A 14692-nucleotide genomic window follows, 5' to 3' on the forward strand; every position below is an offset into this window, starting at 1 on the left:
AAGCTCACCAATTCATCTACATTGATTGACCAGTGACCTTCCAGGACCTGCCTTTCTCTGCCTCATAGAGCTGAGATTAGAGAGACACACTGCTGTGCCTCACTGGAGCACTGGGGATATGAACCTGGGGTCCCAATGCTTGTGGAGCAAGCTTCAGTCATGCATGTCCCCAGGTCCCTAAGTCTCTTCTTTAAGATACTGCATATGAACTGAGTGGGGTACACACTTAAGGGACAGAGCCGGGTAGACAGCAGAGAGTTCAGGGCAAAACACCACTCACAGTCTTCACAAAGGTCTGTGCAATTATGCTCTCAAAATCAAATACCACCAAGTTAACAAGGACATATTTTGCACTCGTTTAAATTTGTGGTTTCTGGATGAAATTCAAGGATACTGGTTTTAGCAGCAAAATATTTACATAATACAAGCTAATTACCCAAATAACTAATCACATGCCCCTCTTGATGCCTCCTAGAATGAGCTGTGGAGAGTGACGCTTTCTTTTTTTCATGTCTCTAAATCTTAGAAGAAGTGTGCCCTAAGTAGGGGAAATGCAAAGCAATGCCTGATTCCATATGTCATAATATTAAGAAAATATAGAAAGATGAAAACGAATGCAGGAGCTGCGACTACGGGAGGGGAAAGAATGGCTGAAGCACAGGAAGGAAAGGGTCTAAGGACTTGGCTGAATGCACTGCTGGATAAACACAAAGGAAATGCTCCCAAAGTTACACTTCATAGGGCTGGAAAAAGTGGAGCTCAAGAAAGCAAATAATCTAGAATGAAATGGGAGGGCTGAATTATTGGAAGGACATGCACGCACACACACACACACACACACACACACACATACACACACACAAACTAAAAAGAAAGAAATAAAATGAAATAGTAATCAAGTCATGAAAAGATGTGGCAGAAAGCTAAATGAATATCAAGAGAAAGAAGCCAGACAATGTGATTCCAGCCACATGACATTCTCAAAAAGACAAACACTATGGAGACAGAGAAAAGATCAGTGGTTGTCACAGCTGGGAGATGGGAGTGCTGGATGAGTTTACAAGAGATATTTGAGGCACAGTGAAAATTATTTGCATGAGAGTACCATGGGACCCAGAAACACATTCATATAAAGTATGTATCACCACGAATGTGCATCCAAATGCAACATGTGGTCTCTAGGTGGTGAACAGGCATCACACAGAAGTCTCAGTCATACTGTATGTGTTATACTGTCTAGGAGTGTCTTGAGCCAGAGAGGCAGCTTTAAGTCTCATGCTCCCTGAGGCTTATTCTTAGTATAGAGGTTAATGATTCCATTCAAACATACATCACTCCTAATCCTCACAAAGCTCTCTGCCTCATTTAGAGTAGAAGAACAACACCCTTACTTGGTCGAAATGATCCCACAACTGTGTCAGTTTCTGTCCTTGGCGCACACATTTTAAGTACAAATAATAAAAATAATAAATAATAAAATAAAAGACCGGTTACCCCCAATGGTCAGGCCATCACCTACAAAGTCCTTCATGGTTTCCACACTGAGTTACTGCTTAATGGCCACCTCTGTGTTCTGGAAGGTAGGCCTTTGGACAAAGGGTGTGTCACTGTGAGTTCTCAATGCCTGTTATCTACCATTGAAATGTTTGAAATTTAGCCAACAAATTACAAATGCATTCACAGTAGAAATCTCCTGTGAAGGTGAAATGGAAGAGAAGCTGAAACAGGAGACGTGGAGGCTGCTGGCTTTCTTCCTAGCCCCCCACCTTTGCCACAAAACAAATGGCACCCACCACCGTTTTACTGATTAAGGAAGTTTCTGCCCCTCCTCGGTACTGTGCATGGCATGACCAACCTAACGTGCTCTCTGTATCTTTGATTTATACTTGACTTTTAAAGCTTACTTGCTTACTGCAATCTTTATGAACCAAAATAAGTTCTTGTCATGCATGGAGTTGATTATAAAGCCCAGGAAAGCCTGAATCTCACAAGGGCTTTGTCTTTCAGTGGGCTATTTCGAGTGCCTTTGTTTGTTCACTAAGACCCAGAATCTGAAAGGAGAAACATAAACCCTGTGCTCCCAAGGATTTGGGGAAACTGTAGCACAGTCTATCAAACTCAATAAACTCTTCAGACGACCGTCATCAGTTTACAGCCAAAGCAAGCTGCAAACAGACTTTTTGTCAGACATCAGATTGCTGCCTCGAAGATGTGATTGCCTGACCACTGGGGGTAGTCGGTCTTTTGCTTTTTTGCAGAGTCACTAAACAAGATAAAAATATAGGTACTGTTGCAGTAAAGCCATACCATTGATATATTTTCATCTTTAACTACTGAACATATTTTCAAAATAAGTCATGGAAAATCCCATTAAACCAGCAGAATTCCAGACTTTATGATACCTTTCAAATGGCAGTGACCTCATTTCTACAATCTCCCTGTCTTCCATGCAGACAACAGGAAGAGCTCCTGGGCTTGGGGGTGAAGGGTATGCTTAGACCCTTCAACATAAAAAACAATGAACATTTGGCTTCTGTGTTGTATGTACAGCAACAGACAGAGGATGAAGACTAAAGCCAGCCTGTTACTGCTATTAAAAACACAGGGTTGAGGCCCATTGTAGTTTCACACTCGTTTCTATGGGAGCAGGCAAACAATAACACAGACGTCTCCTCCTCCACACTGAAGCTAACAAGCCATGTGGAGGAAGTCACTTCTGCCTACATTAGTATCTATAGGACCATCTTTGCTCTTCCTAAATCAGTTCTAAAATTAATTAGCACTCTGTCTGTCCATCCTGTTCACATCCTAAATCCCAATAATTACTGTTGTGTGGTACAGTTCCAGAAAGAGAGCAAAAGTGCAGAATGGGGTCTAGGAATGGGACCACACACAAGTTTACACATGTGTGTCCAGTTGTGTCTATTCACATAGATTCCACATCCAAAGCAGAAGGATGATTTGTTTTTTCATGGTATCCATAGGAGGAAAATTATATTATCAGATCCCTGACTTACACCCTTACCAATGATGCCAAGTAGACTCAACACAGTAAGGGTACTGCTAAAAGTTCTAAGACACCTTCTATATGGACTTGGGGGAGGGGTGAATTTCCAACGTTGCTTAAGTAGGGAAATGATGGGACTGTTGTATAAAATTTTTTATCCTTGCCATATAGAGAAAATAAAAAAAAATTTAAACAAATGACAAACTAGAGAAAAATACGTAACAGTGCTGTCTTAGTTAGGGTTTCATTGCTGTGAACAGACACCATGACCAAGGCAACTCTTATAAAGGACAACACTTAATTGGGGCTGGCTTACAGGTTTAGAGGTTCAGTCCATTATCATCACGGCAGGAAGTATGGTAGTATCCAGGCAGTCATGGTGCTGAAGAAACCAGAGAGTTCTACATTTTGATCCAAAGCCAGCCAGAAAGATACTGTCTTCCAGGCAGCTAGGAGGAGGGTCTCAATGCTCACCCCCACAGTGACATACTTCCTCCATCAAGGCCATACCTATTTCAACAAGACCACACCCTGGGCACAGCATAGTCAAACCACCACAGATGGCTAATGAAGATTTTACATCAGTACTCAGGCAGGAGAATAGACTTTAGATAACACGGTATTCGTTATTTAAAGACCCACTATAAGCCTAGCCTTTCTTTTGAAAGAACAGAGACAATGATAGCGAATGTATCACCCTCACTTGAAGCCCTTAGTAAGAGCAATTATATTGACTACTGGTGATGTGATGACTCCGTGGGTAAGAAAGCTTGTTCTCTAAGCATGAAAACCTGGGTTCCAGTCCACCCCCTCAGGTGTGGCTGCTTGCATCTATAACTCCAGCATTGATAAACAGGCAGATCCTGAGAACTTGCTGGCCAACTAGCCAGCCTAGCCAAAAGACTGAGGTTTCAGGTTTAGTGAGAAACCCTTTCCCAGGGCAACAGAGTGGATCGGGACTGGAGAAGACACCTGCCTTGCTCTATGTTCCTTGTGTGTAGGACATGCACATATGTGTAGACAATGAACAGGTAAGTCACACATGCAAAAACATAAAAATTGGGGGAGAGGGAGGGATGGTTGAAACCATTCCTATGTAGGTATGCACAAGTCCATTTATGCAAACCAATGCTCATTCTGCTCAGGACTATCCAATAAGCAACTAAAGCTCAATATATCAGGAAATGCGTTGTTGAGGTTTTGTCTTTTACTGTGTATTTTAATGTTCAGGACAGGCCCCTAAGACCTGTAGTCTGCATGTAGATGTGTGACCCTGCCCCCATGTTATTTCTAATTGGTAAATAAAGATGCCAATATCCAATAGCTGGTCAGTAGAGACATAGGCGGGGTTTGGGTACATAATAAGTAATAACTCAGAATGATCGATAGAAAAATAGATTCAAACAACATAGAAAACAGTATCTGCCACACTCTTGTGCCACACTCTTTCTAAATATAAAGGCTGTGTGTGTTTTTCACCCAGGAACTAAATGGTCAAAGGCAGGGTAGAAATCCTGGGTCAGGATTAAAAATTACTACAACATGCCCTAACCTGGGAAGCCTGGGACATTTGGTTAGTTTAATGCACACATCCATAGTATCAGATTCACAGGCTGTGTATCAACTACTGCACAGTAATGAGTTCTGGAAAAGAAGATTCTAGATTTCCATATTTTCTTTCTTTACTATTGTTTGTATATTCTAAATATTCCACAAATAGACACATTCCTTTAATGAGAACACATTTATTTATTCCACTTTGAACTCCTTAAATAGACATAGGTCTAGAATGTTATTCTCTATGGAAGGTTTTCGAAAATACAGACTGAGTCAAATATACTACAAGGAAATCTTCTGCTCCTCAGACACAGTGGTAAAAGTTGCCATATGTTTAAAAATGCTCTCTGGGTCCGGTCTCTATGATTTGACAATCACCCTGGGAAATGCAAGTGGTTTCATAAAAGGAACATTATACAGTTACATTGTCGTGTGAAAGTTCTAGTGCTTTCAAGAAAAACTGAAGGCTGCCTCTGTATCTGGTTCACTTAATAACTACATTCCCTGTGTCATGTTATCAAGCTACAACGTATGCATTCAGACCTTGTCTGCCAGTTGTCAAGACTGTGTGCTGATGTTGGCAACAAAATGTTAACTCTTGTGAATTTATTGAACCAAGTCTGTCTTCTTGCATCTGTTAGGAAAGCATTCAAGTTCCGTACCATCTATACAGTCATTTCAGCCATGTGGAATTACTCCTTGATCATGTTTTTTATTTTTTTCTCCTAATGAAATTTTTTTAGGGTTTTAAATTTTTGACAGTTTCATACTTGTATGTAATGAATTTTGGTCATGGCTACTCTCCATCAAATTTTAACATCTTACTTACTGTTTGAGAGGTTCTAACTTAAACATATACATAGAAGGAGTGTGTGTGTGTGTTGTGTGTGTGTGTGTGTGTGTGTGTTAGAGAGAAAGCAACAGAGACAGACAGACAGAAAGAGAGAGACACAGAAAGAGAGGAGACAGAGAGAGAGACACAGAAAGAGAGGAGACAGAGAGAGAGACAGAGAGAGAGAGAGAGAGAGAGAGAGAGAGAGAGAGAGAGAGAGAGAGAGAGAGAACAAAATGAATTATTTCATGGTTCTTTCAGTACCCAAGTCTCACGGGCTGTTGCCAGCTGCATGGCCCCCAGATGTGACAGAAAAGAACAAATGTGGAGGGCAGCCTCGCTTGTGACTAGGAAAAGCTTTTCCATCCGTACAAAGGTCTGCCAGTGCCAGCCGGATCCTCCTGCCTCTGTTCTCTGTGCTGGCAAGCTGTTAGGGGCTTCACTAGGGTCTTTCCTGTTACTGTATTTTTGAATGCTTCCACATGGGACAGAGCTGCTCAGAGGAAAACATACTTTTTTCAAATACCCAAAGACTGTGGCAGCTTCTCAAATCCTGCTTCTTAGAGCTGTCTCTGTCTCTCTCTCATAAACACACACATAGAATCTCTAGCCCATGGAGAGGAGAGAGAGACAAGGGAGAGAGGGGGGATAAAAAGAGGGGGAAAGAGGAGAGAGGGAGAGAGAAGGGGGTGAGAGACAGAGGGGGAGGAGATCATGCATCTGGCCTCATGAGAACCCAGAGGTTCAGTGCAGTCTAGAAACCCAGAGATTCTGATTTAAAGAGCTCACCTACATTGGAACAAAACAGGCATGTAGCCACAGGTTAAAAGCATCTGAATGTAGGATCCTGTTCTGTACTTTACACATTATCTCAGGCCTTAGAAAACTGCCTGCCTTTATCACTGTTATGGTTTCAATAGGGAGCCCAAATCATACACCAGGGATTGCTTTACTACTATATAAACTCCTCCCTGCCTCTGCCAGAGACAAAGGGTTTCTTCAGCAATTGCTGCTAATCAAAAGCAAACTGAGCTTTGGGTTTAGCTGCTTTCAAAAACAAAACAAAAGCCAGCAGCACCCCAGGGAATACCCTCTCCCTTTTTCCACTAGTGCTGTCTCTCAGGTTGCCCTCCCCCTCACTGTCCCTGTTCCTTCCCCCACATCTGCAAACTCAAAGAGAATGCCACAGGTACACATTTCAAAGAACTCAAGATAAGCTTACTTTCTACTTGTTTGTCTGATTCTAGAATTGAGATGAAATGTTTAATGACTATCATCACACAGAAGACACAACCTCGTAGGCCCAGTTTTGTACCAGAAAGAGCACCATACACTCAGAGACAAAGCTGTTCTACCAAATAGTGGTGGTGGCATTGGGGTTGGGGGGGTCAGAAGCTAGGGGTGTGCAGGGGGAGTAGTGAGAGCTTGGGGTGGGGCATCTGAAAGGAAATCACCAGACCACCTGCGTTACAGTTATGCTAACTTAGAAACCCAAGGCTAGGTCACTCTTAAGCCAGTGAATGTGGGCAGCCTACCTGCTGTTAAAAGGACATTATCAACACAGTTCATTAACTCAAAACTAGCTTCTACACACCTAGATCTATCTCCCTGAGGGTCAAAAGTGGCATGGATGGATATTCTTGGGGGCTTCCAGACACTTCATCTTTCTCCCCCCACCCCTTCCTTCTAGTCTGCTGTGTAAGCCTAGGAATTTACTTTCCACCAAGTCTTGACCATGGTCAGACCTCAGGGCCTTCTACCTTGAGCTCTTATCTTCCTCCCTCTTCCACCTCCTAGGCCATTTTACTCTGATGTTACTCACACCCGACACTGAGACCTCACATGTGATCACAGGCTCTAGAGTAAAATGGATTTATTGTTTTCCTCAAATCGGGGGATCTTGTTTATTTAAGGTAGGCTCTCATAAGGTTTGGAAAGCACTGCTTAACTAAGATATTCTTCAATTTCTAATCCTCCTGCCACTGCCTCCCTAGCAATGGGATCATGGGCATGCACCACTACACCCTGTTGACATGCGGCCGGGGACTGAGCCTGGACTTCATATGTGCTTAACAAACTAAGCTGCATCCCCAGTACCAAAACAGGAATATCCACACCTAAGGCCCTTCATTCCCAGCTACAAGAGCAGCAGAAACCCCGCCCCCTCCTGCCTGCCCCCCCCCCAACAATGCCTCCCCACAGATGTCACTTTCTGCACCACATGGGAGGTCATGGCTGCGCCAGAGGACAACTACTTTCAACTCAAACTACAACAGGAAGCGATGGCTTCCACCAAACAACTGCATAGAATTAGCAGGCTGACTAAGAGATCCCCACTGCCCATCAGAAAATAAGACCTGCAAAGAACACTGAGACCAAGCTAAAACGAACACTGATGTACTGTGCAAAACATTCTGAAAGTCTTTTCTAGAAATTTCCTGGAAAATATTTATCTCTTAAAGAACTGGGGACAATTCTGTAAGCAAAGACTGTCATGGATTTTTGGGCTGAACTAGTCAGTCTTTGAAGGAGGAAAAGCCATTCAAAGAGATATACAGCCCAGATGAGGCAAAATGAAACCTGGGACCTGGAAAATGAAGATTCTAGACAAGTGTCCCACCTACTCTGGTTAAAAATATGAGAGCTCATGGATATTCTGAGAAAATAAATATGTACATGACAATATTAACTTCTAAGAGTTAACAATCTAGTAAGGTAAAAATGTCATATAATAAATCAGACAGTTAAGAAATAACTCAGAGCAAGTGCCAATAGCTTAGAGGAACCAAAGGGAAAAATCCCAGCAATGGTAATTATCATTCTGTAGATTATTTTCATATATGACAAAAAAACCACACCAAGTTTCAAATCAGGGTTTCTAACAGAATTTTGCTGAATATTTGGAACCTAACTTGGGTGTTGGGCCTGAGCTATGATGCTCTGCAAATGAAGTTGGGAAGATATTCTGGGATGTTACTTGATCACTAGAGACCCACAAATCATCACCACTAGGAGAAGTCTCAGTCAGATCCCTATGGAATGAACAGTTGGAAACCCACTCAATATCCATGGCTAGGACTGGAGAAAGGGGGAAAAGAAAGGAACAGAAGAGTTTTCGAAAAGAAGTCACCAGTCAAAAGAAACCTGGAGAAACGAAAGACCTTAATTGGGTCAGGCGTAGCCCTGGAACAGCCCCCTAGTCAAAGTAATTGCAGCAGCTTCTATTGGAAGGAATTTACTCTTGGATTCGGGGGCCTGGATTATGAAAGGGGCTCCCTGAACTCAGATGCCACCTCCTACCAGGTCAGACTGTTTCCCCCCAGGATCGGAAGGTTGGCAATTCCTAGGCTGACTCAGGCCAGATCCTAATATTCTCTAGAACATTTTCTAACCGCATACTTTCTAGTGGCTAATGTTAATGCCACAGGGTTCTCAGAACCTTTTCCAAAACACACTCAGGGATGGAGAAGGAGGAGAAGGAGTCCTGAGTTTTTGAAGGAGCTGTGAGATGTTGGGCTGTGAGGACTTGGAAGGTCTCTTGTACCCTTGCAAAGTCTGAAGCTGTACTTCCGGCAGCTGGCATGACTGAATAGCACATTGGGTCTGGAGACAAGCCCAGACCCACAATTGTATTTCTTCCCACACCATGTCCACACCCTACAAGGGTCCAGCACTACTTACTAAACTCCTTATATGTATATGGTGACAACCTCCTTAATCCCAGCCAGCTGTTATGGTAACAGCGGTGCCAGGGATGGCAGAGGACCAGCAGAAACAGAGCACTGATTAATACCAAAGGGAGTGTTTTGGCCAGGAAATGAGTCACTGCAACTGAATTCTGTTGAATACATAGAGCATTTGCCCTATCTTTTTTTTTTTTTTTTTTTAGAAAGAGGTGTCACTCAGAAGTTATCATCTGAGCATGAAATGATGCAGCCCACATGGCTAACAGTGTATTCAGTAGGCAAGGAACATATGGGAACAGACTTGGAAGGTCAAGAGCAGCCTATTTACTCTGACATCTGTCATCTGGGGAGTCGGAACTACAGACCACTGCGGCCTCCTGAGTCTGCTGACCTAGAATATTCAGGGGTGGAAGGTTGCCACAAAAGAATTTGTAAAATGTTCCAAGTCATCCAGAATTGCCAATGATGTGACCCTCTGTTTCAGAACAGTTTTCCAACATTGAGATGCAAAATGGAGATTGAATTCTAATACTCTATAGTGAGTTCCAGAGTAGAAGTGTTGGTCAATGAATTAGGGGTGGTATTCTAGAGTTAGGGCATCTGGAGGTAGAGTGTGTTTAATATTTAGGATATCTGTGGATGCAGAAGACAGGGAAGCTGTTCTTTACACAAGCATTGGTGGGAAATGAATGTACCTTACCCATGATGCAAATATGTCAAGGCCTCAAATTATGTTTGAGGTTCTGTTTTTTAGGAAGTGCACGGAAGAGCTGAGAAGATAGGTCAGTGGGTAAGAGCGCTTGTTCTGCAAACACAAAGACCTGAGTTTGAATCTCCAATGCCCATGTAAAAATCCAGGCAGGTCTATAAATGACTATAATCATAGAACTGGAGGATGGACAGCTGGCTTAGCCAATACTATGAGTATCTCATTCAATGAGAGACCCAGTCTCAAGGCAACCAAACAAAGAGAAAGCAAAAAAACTCAACCATCATGCTCTGGCCTCTAAATGCTTGTAAATGGGTGTACATATCCATACCTCACACTTATGCACTACACACACATATGCCACATACCTACCACCACCACACACACACACACACACAAACAAATGTGAAATAAATAGATACAAGGGCAAATTTAATCTGTGATCAAATATTTTCTAAAGAATTGGACAAACTCTTTGGGATGAGAATTCAGAGAGTGAAATGTTTACAGTTGCATATTAAGTCTGACTGCCTGAATTCAATCCCCAGAGCCCAAAAGTTGTCCTCTGCCATCTACAAGCAGGGCTGAGGCATGTGCATACTAGACACATGTTCACATGCACCATTAATGTGCTTACAATAATACTAATACATACAATGTAGAATGTATGATTGACCAGTGATGCCCTGCTCTGGTCAGACTGACCAGAAACATGCTCATTCTGAAGCTCCACCCCCCAACCCCCCCCCCCCGAAAGCTCACACTTTGATAATCAAGCCCTGCTCCTCTGAAGGCTCTGGGGCTTTAGGAGGTGGGGCTCCTAAAAGCCAAGAGACTAGGCAGAGGTTTGTAGAACAAGACACCCAACATCCTCCTCTGTCCTCTGCACACATGTACACAAGCATGCACACCTGTACATACATGTGCACCCATACATACACTATATGTACACATGTAAACGTCTCTTTAAAAAAAACTCACTCTGATGCTATATTTACTTTGAAGTGGAAAGGCTTTTGCAATGGAAAGAGTATTATTTGTTTTCCCCCAAATAAGACGAAACAGCTTCTGGAAAAGCCCTTAGTAAGAACGTGGATCTCATCCACCTTTATGACTTTCACAGAGGTGGATATGGAGGGGAGACAGTCTGTCTTGTGGGAGAATTTGGCAAAAGATCTCATCCTGACTTAATCTGGTTACAATTGCTGTAGAGGACTGATCCCACACAGCTAACAAGGGCTGTGCTGGTGGCAAGTAACTGTCATTGTGGCTACTTAAAGGGCCCTATCACACCCTGAAGGCTCTGAAGTCAGAACATCGTTTTACAGCACTTGTAAGACTTGAGGCCATTAGAGCAGATGTAGGAGTAGCCATCAGACCCCACACATGCTTCTGTTCAGCGCCTTACAAGTTCTGGAGGGCAAAGAACTTATCTTGTCCTCTGCCGAGTGCTCAGCGCTTGCCACTTACCCACCTACACTCGGAAAACACTTAATGGCCAATTAAGTAAAAGACAATGCAATCTTTCCCCAAATATTCATATATCCTCATAGTGACTGAAAAAAGTACCAGACTTGGGGAATTACGAAAATCAAGAATATTGGATCTGTATGTGTGTGATCCACTGAATACAACTGTGATTGTAAAGACATAAAAAGAGAACTCTGCTTGTCCACCTATCAGATATGTCTGAAGGATGGTCCAAATACTTAACACCCACACAAGGCAGGCGAGTGTGGCAGAATACCCACTCCACCAGACCCCTTGCTTCTTAGCCAAGTTGGGGGAGGGATCTGGGAGAGGCTACAGGGCTAGATTTTAACTATTTGGGGATAAATATTGTGTTGCACATTACTTGATGTCCACAGAGCATGCTCACAGGATGCTTACAATTGCCTACGTTCTCCATTTGGTGTGGCTTGAATGTGATGTGTCCCTCGTAGGCTCACATACTTGAGCACTTCATGTTCAGGGATTAATTAGTACTGTTTAGAAAAGTTATGGAGCCTTTAGGGGGTAGAGCTTAAACTGCGTTTGCAGCATATTTCCCCACAACAACACAAAGTCACTACAACACCATTCCCTCCTGCTGAGTAAAGATACCGGGATAGGGGAGAAGTGAAGATGTTCTCTGGAATGGGAGAGCAGCAAGATGGCAAGGTTTACAATGGCGTCTCAGAAAGAACTGAGGGGGGATTTCAAGGAGTGCCTGGAGACTGACAAGGCATCTGAAAAGAACCTCTAGCAAGGCATTCTCAACCTGACCCTTAGCAGTTGAATGACCCTTTCACAGGGGTCACCTAAGACCGTCGGAAAAACAGACCTTCACAGTACGATTCCTTAACAGTAGCAAACTTACAGCTCTGAAGTAGCAATGAGAATGAACTCATTAGGGTCACCACGTGAGGGCATAGGTCACAGCATGGCAACCGGAAGTGGAGAGCCACTGCTCTCCAGCAGATGAAGGAAAGGCGAGCACTGTGCATGAAGCTGATCCGGCGGCACATATGCCATCAGGAAGCCTAAGGCAGGGCGATCGTGCCTTGCAGAGCAGCACCCATTGCATACTAAGAACTCGTCTCAAGGAGCGGGAGGCACGAAAGACAACTAGATGGACACTGTGTTTATCTTGCTCACATGTAACAGGTTATGATATACAGAGAGAGGGCTGGGCAGGAAATTGGGTTTAAAGGAGAATTCTAGGAATAAAGAAAGACAGAACTTCCCATCCAAATGCATGTGCAGCCTGTGCCCTTTAAGTAATGGTAGCGTGGTTTAAGGATCATAACAAGAAGCAATAATCGGGGTTTATCACCAGCTCTGACTACATGTCTATGTGTCTTTAAATAATACCTACATGTATCATGTATTTAAAGCTAAATATTTCCTTAATAACTGCTAAGGCATGAAGTGAGGAACTCAGAGATACATTTAGATTATGCTTTTATCATCCCAAGATTAAAACATTTGGTTCAGACAAAGAGATTTTCGTAATTTGAGGTGCTGCTATGAAGTAGGAAACAGGAAAAACTAGATGGAAGAGGAATTAAACTGTGAAGGAGGGGGTGAAGGGCAACTCAGAAAGGGAGGAGGGATAAATAACACTGAAGTGGTTTGAAAAATCATAGGGAAACATTTATGTTGGCTAAAAATACATATTATATATAATATATGTAATAGTATATACATTATATGTTATAGGTTATAGGCTATACATTATAGATGGCAGATTATAGATTATATTATATCATATCATACATTACACATTATTTATCATACATCATCATGTATCATATATTATATAGCATACATCATGTATTACATATTGCATGTTACATATTATGTCATATGTTGTATATTTTACACACACACACTCACACACGCACACACACATACACACACACACACACACACACACACACACACACACACATATGAAGCTAGACCATTGGGATAATAATACGTCCCCGAAGACATATAGACCATCTAATAAAGCTGCAGTGCCAGGCATGGGAAACCTCCATTCAAGTTGCTGGTCAAAGGTGTTGAAAAGACTTCCCAAGCAATTTAGGCATTGCCACTTTCCTTGGCTGCCTTGCAGAATTTGAAGATAGAACATGATTATTAAAGACACCAGAAACTTCAAACAGAAGACTTAGAGGACTCAGGCTAGAACTGAGCTAGAAGTCTCCTCTTTGACTATCTCTCATAGCAGACAGAGATGCATGTTAGTAGCACTACCCAGTTAAAGCCTACAAGCTACAGAAATGCCTGGCTGGACAAGCTATCCGCAAGGATGCAATGGCACTTATATCTTGGGAGTACCCATCCGCTTGACTCATTGGAGTCTTTGGACTCAGTGCTTTCTCTGTAGGAGGAAATTTATGTCTGGTACTGTAAACCTGGCCAACTACCTATGGCAGATGAGGTTGTGAATCCTAGAGGAGAACCCACTACCTCCACTTTCTTAAGCCAGTATGATTCCCAACTGCATTCTAAGTACTTATCCTTACACCAACAGGTAAGAATTGGTCTCACCCCTTATCAAAAAGAAATTTCTTTTTGTGGTAGGCAGAGACCATGCCAGAAAGCCACAAGTAGATAAAAATGCCCAGAACAACAGACTCTGTGGTGCCCATCTCCAGTTGATAAATCTCCAACATAATCCCTATCCCTGAGGCTCAAGAAAGTTATGGAAAAAACCACGTTGCCAGGGGACAGATAGTATCTTTTGTATATAAAACAAGAAAACTGAATCCATAATTTTTTTAAGAATATTGTCCCCTAAATAAATTCTGAACATCTTCACCACCAGTTGCTGTGCCAATCTGAGAGGAGGAATCCCTCAAGTCCCCAACCCTACATAAGGAACTACAGGCAATTAATGGCTGCTACAACAGTGTGGACCAACATTCTTCATGGACAAGGCAAACGGAAAGTTATTTAATCCAAAGTGAAATCAGCCCAAAACAAATAAACATAGCAAAACCAAGTAGACTTACTAGGCTGTAATTTATATACACATATATGGGCATATATGCATATATAACTAAATAGCATTTATATACAATATAATTACATAAGCATGCACACACACATATAGCAATATTTAGTAAAGAAGAGGTTATTAGTTGGAGAGGGATTAGAAGAAACAAGAGAGTTGCAGAAGGAACACTGGAAATGCTATAAATACAGTACTAATATATAAAATTCTCAAAAACTTTTAACTAAAAACACTCTCCACCTCTTCTAAATAAACCACCTAACACTTCATAAGTATAATATACATTAATATGCCTTAGCATATTAATATATTACTAGTGAATACATACAGTAGAACATTGAATCATGGGCTCTTTAAAGTAACTTTTATTAAATTTCTTTATTGAGTATGTGCCACA

The sequence above is a fragment of the Micromys minutus genome (genome assembly GCF_963924665.1).
Source record: "Micromys minutus genome assembly, chromosome: 6".
Lineage (NCBI taxonomy): Eukaryota > Metazoa > Chordata > Mammalia > Rodentia > Muridae > Micromys > Micromys minutus.